The sequence below is a fragment of the Aethalodelphis obliquidens genome, unplaced genomic scaffold (assembly GCF_003676395.1).
Source record: "Aethalodelphis obliquidens isolate GAN/ISIS:26980383/991018 unplaced genomic scaffold, ASM367639v1 scaffold5, whole genome shotgun sequence".
Classification (NCBI taxonomy): Eukaryota; Metazoa; Chordata; class Mammalia; order Artiodactyla; family Delphinidae; genus Aethalodelphis; species Aethalodelphis obliquidens.
The window spans coordinates 70,784,668-70,793,504 of NW_020837949.1; the positions used below are offsets into that span (position 1 = coordinate 70,784,668).

Genomic DNA, 8,837 nt, shown 5'->3' on the forward strand with positions numbered 1-8,837 from the left:
GTAGAAATGTGTCCTTAAAGCAATCAGAATATTGGCTAAAGTAAAAATGTTGGTAAACCTTAGGGGGGTTTCTTTTTCATCCTTTTTAATTACCATGGGCTTTTCGATAGCTCCTAAAGTGAATTAGGAAGTTCTTAGGCATTTGGCGTTAAAGTCCAGGCCCAGGGAGTTTATGTGGATATGCAACTTCTGATTCTTGGATGGTGTGTTGGTACTGTATATTTTTTAATGGTTACATTTTCCTTGACTAGTATAAAAGATTTACTGTTACAGTTTGTGTGTGGCCAGGCCATGGCATATGGAAAAGCTGTTTCCTGCTATTTAATTTAATTAGCCAAATCACGTGCCAGCCTTCGGGCATGTCACTCTGGACCTCTGAGGCTCTTTGTCTGTCAAAGAGATGGACAATATCTTGGCTTTGTTTGGTTGCTCCGCATGCTGCAGATAAAACCACTGAAATTCTGACTGTTTGTTTAACCAAATCTTTGCATTTTTACCATTTGGCTTTGATTTTCTTTAAAAAAAAAATGATGACATTTTGGCCTTGGGAAAGCGGAAAAAAAATATTGAGGATACGAAGAAGAGCTGCTGCTCTTCGTGGTTTAATATTGGGTTGAGAATGTTATCATTTTCTAATCAGAAATTTTTAGTTAGTTTGTTACTACCTTGTTAGTAGAAACTCAAGACAATTATTATTGAATTATTTTAACCCTAACTTGGCTGACAAACTGTGATTTTAAATCAAGCTTTTTTTGTTCATGAATATATTTAATGTGCTTTTTTTCATCTTGCAAAATCTCTAAATCTTTCATTGTGAATTTGTTGTTGAAGAAGAAAATATTTCATTTGATATTTTGAACGAGAATATTTTAGTTTAGTTTTGGTTTCACAGAAAGGACAGTGGTTAAAACATTCAATTACTTCAAGACTTGTTCCCAATATTTTAGTCTTTCTTTCAAGGTCAAAGATATTTTTAATTTCTTTAATTGATGCGTTCAAATTTTAACAATTATCTTTAATTATATTTAAGTCACTATTCCTAATATTGTTCAAGCTTTAAAATTAGTGAAGAATATTTGAAAAGAAACAGAAGAATAAAAATTATATTCTGCAACTGATTTGCAATGAGGACTTTTGCCTAAATTCCCAGCTGAATTAACAGCAACTTCCATGAGTCAAAGTGACTTGTCCAAGGCAATAAACATATCTGAATATCCACATTTTAAAATTAGGTATCCCGGATTTGAGATTCTTAATTAATTTAGATACATGCATAGTTCAGAACTTCAAGAGGATTTGCATGGTTAATAATGCACTGAGAGAGTTCAGTTCAATTACACTGAGCATTTAGTCAGGGTGTACTACTATCCTAGGTGTCAAGATATAGCCCCTACCTACCCTCTGACATCGCTTGGCCTTTGGAGCAATGCTTAGGACATATACTGAATACATGACAGTCAGTCTCTAAGGAAATATCTTTGTTCTAAAGCTAATAGATCTATTACATTTGAGTAGATGAGGAATTTTTGAGAAGGTTTATTGCACATTTCACTTTGATAGAATTTGCAAATAAGATCTTTACCTTTGATCATTTTTTAAATAAAAAAAAGTGGTAAAGAAAAAGGGAATTAAAACCTAAATAGGTAAATCCTCTTAACCAACATGATTCTTACAACATAATTTACATTTACAATACAGACATTTATAATGGCCTCATAGTTAACATGGGTCCCATATTATGAGCTACATAGATTTTGAGATTTAAGGGCAAGAAAACTTCAACAACAAAGTGAAAGCTGTGCTTTTTATCTTCTAATGCTTTTCATGATCAGTTCTTCAATGTAATTGTACTTAAATATTCAATATTGTATCTATTTTCAGATTCATTATTGTATCCTATTGTTCTTTATGTATGACTAATTTTTGACTTAATTTTCTTTTAAATCTATGTTAAGAGTGTGATTTTTCTGAGGGCATGCACACACACCACCACACATTGATTTTAGACTGAAGTAGTATCCATTCAAGAGAATCCACATTGCTGGTAACTTTTTAAGAATGAATATATTTTTAGTATCAAGAAACACTCATATTCTCTACAGAAAATAAACTTATGGCAGAAATACAGTCATTTTTCATAAAGCTCTGTTTTTCAGTATTGATGTTGAAAATGTTATAGACTATAACATGATTGAGGTTTGAAATGAAATTAGCAATGAGGTGACAGTTAACTCAGAAATAGAGATCTTTTTAAGATTTTCTAAGGAAAGAGTATTTGTTATTAACTTAAACAAAGACTCTTGAATATAGGTACAACCTGGTACAACTTGGTTTCATCTAGAAAATGTAACCCTTGTAAAATTCTGGTATTTTTTACAAAAAAAACCCGAATAACCACGGTGAAAGTAATTATGAGATTTCAAATAGATATTTTTTCTGTCTTTATTCCTGTCCTGCCCCTAGGTTCATCAGAACCTTTTTTTTTTTTTTTTAGATTCCATATATATATGTTAACATACAGTAAGAAATCACATTTTTAATTGTTATATTTCAACTCTATTTGTTACAAGGTATAGTTATCAAAATTTGAGCCAAGATATGGGGGTTGAGTTTTCTAAGTGTAATTAAGTATAAGCATATGTAAATATGCTTCCATTTATGGAACTTTTTATTTGTGGTAAAAAAAAAAACAACAACATAAAATTTAACCTCTTAACCATTTTTAAGTGTGCAGTACAGTAGTGTTAATGATATTCACATTGTTGTACAACAGCTCTCTAGAGTTTTTTATTCTTCAAAATTGAAACTCTATACCCATTGAAGAACTCTCCAGCTTCCCCTACCCGCTAGCCCCTGACAACCACACTCTACTTTGTTTCTATGAGTTTGACTATTTCAGGTGCCGCATATATGGTATCACACAGTATTTATCTTTTGTGACTAGCTTATTTTACTTAGCATAATGTCCTCAAGGTTCATCCATACTGTAGCATGTGACAGAATTTCCATCTTTTTTAGAGTTTAATAATATTCCATTGCATTTTTTTTTCTTTATGCATTCATTCATTTGTGGCCATTTAGGGTGCTCCTACCTCTCGGCTATTGTGAAAAATGCTGCAGTGAACATGAGTGTGCAATTGTCTCTTTGAGATCATATTTCCGGTTCTTTGGGATATCTACCAAGAAGTGGTATTGCTGGATCACATCATGATTACTCTTTTTTTTGAGGAAAGTTCATATTGTTTTCCACAGGGGATGCAACATTTTACATTTCTACTTATAGTGCACAAGGGTTCCAATTTCTCCACATCCTTGTCAGCATTTGTTACTTTATGTTTGTTTTGATAGTGGCTGTTTTGTTGGGTATGAGGTGGTGTCTCATGTGGCTTTGATTTGCATTACCCTGATGATAGAAATGTTGAGCATCTTTTCATATGCTTCTTGGCCATTTGTATATTTCTTTGGAAATATGTCTATTCAAGCCCTTTGCCAATTTTTTAATCAGGTTGTTTTATTGTTGTTGAGTTGTAGGAGTTCTTCATATATTTTAGATGTTAATGCCTTGTTGGATATATGATTTGCAAATATTTTCTCCCATAGATTACCTTTTCATTCTGTTATTTCCTTTGCTTCATAGAAGTTTTTAAGTTTGATATAGTCCAATATGAGTATTTTTTACATTTATTGCCTGTGATTGTGGAACTTTTCAATTTTTTTTCAAGTTTTATTTACTCTAAAGTAAGAGAGTAGCAATAACTCACTCATGTAGATCAGAAAAGCAATTGTGATCAATTTTATTGCCAACTAAGAACTTTCATCAAAGCTATAATGAGTTACTGAAAGCACCTTGATTAACAAAGCAACTGATACTTTTTAGGTGATTTAAAGGCATCTTTTGAGCTATGTACTAATAATTGTGTTTTTTCTTTGAGTAAGTTATCCAATTTTTAAATAATGCCTTTCTTACTTTTAAACATAAGATCAAGGTCCTAAAAGCTGATATGGATTGGTTATTCTTCATTGGTCTTGGGAATCTTATATCCTACCCCAAAGGACAGTTGGCATATAAAGTAATCTGACACATAAATACATATATGGATACATGTTAACATATGTATGTGTATATATATATGTGCGTGTGTGTGTCTGTATATGTATGTGTATATATGTAACCCAGCCTGACATATAAAGATAAAAAATATTTACACTTACATTGACAGCTATCAGGCAGATAGACCATGTTGAATGTCCATTTTATTTTTAAAATTTCTTTTTTCTTTTATTTTCATATGATTTCCTTCAAAGTTCTTTTTTCTTCTTTTTTTTTTAAAAGGCTGTTGAGGGCTTCCCTGGTGGCGCAGTGGTTGAGAGTCCGCCTGCCGATGCAGGGGACATGGGTTCGTGCCCCGGTCTGGGAAGATCCCACATGCAGCAGAGCAGCTGGGCCCGTGAGCCATGACCGCTGAGCCTGCGCGTCCGGAGCCTGTGCTCTGCAACGGGAGAGGCCACAACAGTGAGAGGCCTGCGTACCCCCAAAAAAAAAAAAAAAAAAAAAACAGTAAAAGGCTGTTGAATGTTTAAATATAATAAAAAAGGTCAAGTGAATACTGATTTACTTTTTTTTTTTTTTTTTTTTTTTGTGGTACGCGGGCCTCTCACTCTTGTGGCCTCTCCCGTTGCGGAGCACAGGCTCCAGACATGCAGACTCAGTGGCCATGGCTCGCGGGCCCAGCCGCTCCGCGGCATGTGGGATCTTCCCAGACCGGGGCACAAACCCGTGTCCCCTGCAGCAGCAGGCGGACTCTTAACCACTGCACCACCAGGGAAGCCCTGATTTACTATTTTTGAAACAGAATTGACAAATAGATTTTCACCTAAAGGAGAGAAGATGGGAGAAACACATTCTGTACTGACAGAGTTTTTGATATTCCTCATGAGTGAAAATAACCCAACTAAATTAGTCATAAAATATATGCAAAAATAGTGTGTTCCTGTATTTAAAGTTTTATAGGAAACAATATAAAAATAGTACAGAATAACAAAATATTATTATTGGCAAAGATGTTAGATAATGAAAATAACAATAAAGGTAGTATGTTTGAGAATTAATTAAATGCCTGTCACCTTGCCCAGCAGTTTACATGTATCATTTAATCACCATCTCTTATTTACAAATGAAGAAATGTAGGCTTCATTAGTGAAACAGTTGCCTAAAGTCATACATCTAGAAAATGATAGAGCTCAGATTTCAACCTCAGTCCAAATCCAGAGAGGTTGAGAGATGGCTTGGAGTCTCACAGCCAATTTGTGATAATGTAACAGACTAGCATCTGACTCACAGACCATTGAATAAATTCAACTCATAATTCCTTCATCTGCATATCAGAAAGCCATTTCCTACTACGTTAAATTTTTAACCAAGTCTTTCTTACTCCCAATTATTTTGATGAGAATGTGCTAGCACTTGTAGAAAGAAAAGTCAAAGGTGAAAAATGAAAGCTAATTAGAGTCAGGATGTCATTGTATGAGTGTCTTCATAGTTGTAGCCCTGCTTTTTTTCTTCATACTAAATATATTCCTTATTATCATTTAATTCTTCTATTTAACTCTAGTTCATAAAACTTAGTGGTCATGGCTTAGAAGACACTGCAAAATGTCATTTATGGGATCCTCAACTCTTTAATGCTTACTTTTCATACTCGATGTGAGATTTACTTTATTTACTAAATATGTTTTTGATTTACAATATACGTTTATTCCCTTTGCCTCAATATATATAAAAAACAAAAATTTAAATACTTAACTTGGCATAACTTCTTCGCAATTGGCTCAAATATCCTTAACCTGCCCAAGGGATTATGCAGTCTTAACTCTGTCTACCAACATTTAAACAAAACCGTTCCCTCTCTCCTGTTCATGATTATGAAGCACTAGGTTTAAAGGAAAGGTTGGAATCCTGTCTCTTTTGCATGTAAAAATACTCATGAAACAATGTTAACTAAGCTAGTTTAAATCTTCATTTCTTTGTTTGTTAATTCCTTATCATGCATCCATAATGTGTAGGACATTGTTTTAAGTGTTGTGTACGATCCTGCCTGGCTCCAATAAGTTTATAATCTGGTAGGAAGCAGATACATCACATATACAAATATTATCAGATAAAAGAAGTTGGGTATGTATGATAGGTACAGGTATAGTAGTACTTTGGGAGTTCATCTGTTTATAACGTAACTGTTAGAGATTGAATTTCCAAATGCCCTCTGATTTAATATAAATAGTTAATGAACATTTATGCTTTTCAATGCCATCAAAATTCTTAATTTAGCTTTGTCAATGTTATTTGTATGTGTATGCATTTCCTAGGTCAACACACTTTCCAGCACAGGCAGTAAGCCGTTCAGTGTATGAGCTAGTAAGTAGTCTTAACTCAATTGCTTTAAGTAAATATAATTTACATAAACCTTCCACTCACGTCACCCGACATGCTGGTTCCCTTTATGTATATTTGCATGCAAAACCACAGACTAGTTTAAGATTCTTGAAACAACAGATATTCAAAGATGTAAGATTTAATTATGACAATATTTTTAAGTTATAATTGATCCTATCATAGAACTCCCACTGATGAGAAATTTCTATATTGGGGTAAATAACACCTGTGCTATTCAAAATTACTTTAGTGAATTTTGTATTCTTTCATTTTTACAACTCAAGGCATTTTAGCAGATGTAATAAATCATTATTTTGGCAACCTAGTCAGTATTCACATATCTTTAATATTCACTGAGAAATAAAACTTTTCAGGATATGGAGAACAGATCCAAAGAGGTGACCTCAAGGGCCCAAAGGTTAATTAACGGCCTAAGATAGCCTGACTCAAAATAAAAAGGAATTCAGAAAGGGAGGGAGCAGGGAAGCTGTGTATTTCTTCAGGGTTTCACAGCTAGTTGGATGGACATATTTTATTATGTTTTCTCACAAGGGAGACATTTTCCTCCATTGCATGTTGAGGTGTGGTCTCTTGTAATAAAGATCGTTTTAGTCTTTACCCAATAAATTTTCCCCATTATCTACTATAAAGTCTGGCTAGCTACTCTTTACTTTATAGAGTTTTTCCATAGTGTAATGTGTGAAGGAATGAGGTGGCTATCAGATTTCCCTTTAAGCTAACTAAAAACATGGAAACCCCACAAACAGCCTATATAACTTGAAAATTGAATAAAAGTAACAATATGTGTGAGGTTATGTATATATACATCTATACACACACACATTATGTGTATATATGTGTGTATACTATATAGAGTAATTCTCTTTTTCCATTTGTCGTTTTGATATTATTCTATTATTAATTCCCTTAAGTTTGTTATCAAAAAGGGGAATAAACAATAGAATTTCAAAAGCAATACCAAGAAGTATAATATTCTCAGAGATCAAGAAAAGATGGAGGGAAAATGCTGTTGTATAAAGCTACCAGTGACACAGGAAATGCTTTCCTGCAACCTAAATAATAAATGCTCCATTTCTAGTGTATTTATAGACAGATTTTGTGAATAATATGTACGTGTGCAAAAGATGATTTGCTTAACTCCAATTCCAGTCACGTATTTAAATCGATTGTTTTAGAAATATTAGCACATGCCCACATATATTGCTGATATTATCTCATAGTTTTCCTTTACTTATTTTGATATTGAATTCTGGGCTCACTTCTTAGAGATGGCACATCATTTTTTTATATTTACCTCTTTGTAAATTTCCTTCTTCCAATACACAATGACACACCCTGCAAGTGCTTTCAAATAGGAGGTAATTGGTTAGACAGCTAGATCCAACTGCTTCCACCAAAAAACTAGAAGAAGCACACATCCAGGGGAAATGTCTTTTCGTTTATCTTTAAATTGGAGCAGGGCAGAGGTCACTAGCTGAAAGGAAGTCAAAATGACAAGGACCCTAACAGTTGCAAAGAAAAGTTAAGACAAGTAAATATCTTTCCATGAGACTCTTGGACTGTTGTTAGATACCTGGCACAGACCATTTTCTACTGAAATAAATTAAAATATCACTGACTTAGAAAAAGTAAGGGAAAGGTAGTCTAACTTAATGGAAGTCTCAATTACAGTCTACTTTAAAATTGATTTCATTTTATTGCTTCTAAACCTGCATTCTCTCACATAGTTAAAAACTAATATGTAGGAGCAGCTAAATGAAAAATAGGGTTCACAAACCATATTTTACATTGAAAAGTAGCTTGTCATAAACATAAACACCATTAATACATAAACATTTGTTGCTAGAGCCTGCCTGAACCTCTAGGAAGGAATCCTTAATTTGGATTTGGGGAATTTTCTTTTCTAAACATTGTAACAAGTTCCCAATAAATATATTTTCCTCTTTCACTGTGGAATAAATAATGAGCTAAATTAAGCCATGGGAGGCAGCAGAGAGATTCCAAGTACTATGGCCTCCATTACAATTTTCAAAATCCGAAAATTTTGAATTTTCAAGTAGGTTTTTCTGATAGGGTATGGCTGAGAAGCAGTTTCACAGGAGTCAATGGTAATTGCTGCAGAAAATCTAAATGGTCAGAGTGGAATGATTCAAATTCAGAGAGGAAGAAAAATAGTTATAACCAAAGGATCCCATCAGAGCATTTTAGAAATGCACTGAAAATGCTCTAACCAAAGGACAGTGCTTGTTATTCTTGGAGAGATTTTCACACTAAGGGTAAAGCTTTTGTTGGTTTATGGGTTTACAGCAATGTTGGTTCTAGCCAATTGTGTGCAGCCATGGTAGCAATAAAGACTAGTGCTTAGCATGATGGATTTATGGTCAGT

At 33.6% G+C, this 8,837-nt stretch overlaps 1 protein-coding gene across 10 annotated transcripts in view; it reads left to right on the forward strand.

Annotated features, from left to right (window-relative positions):
* HDAC9 (histone deacetylase 9) overlaps positions 1-8,837 on the forward strand; it is a 581,092-nt gene that overhangs the window by 202,027 nt on the left and 370,228 nt on the right. The gene's annotated exons all lie outside the window — the stretch shown is intronic.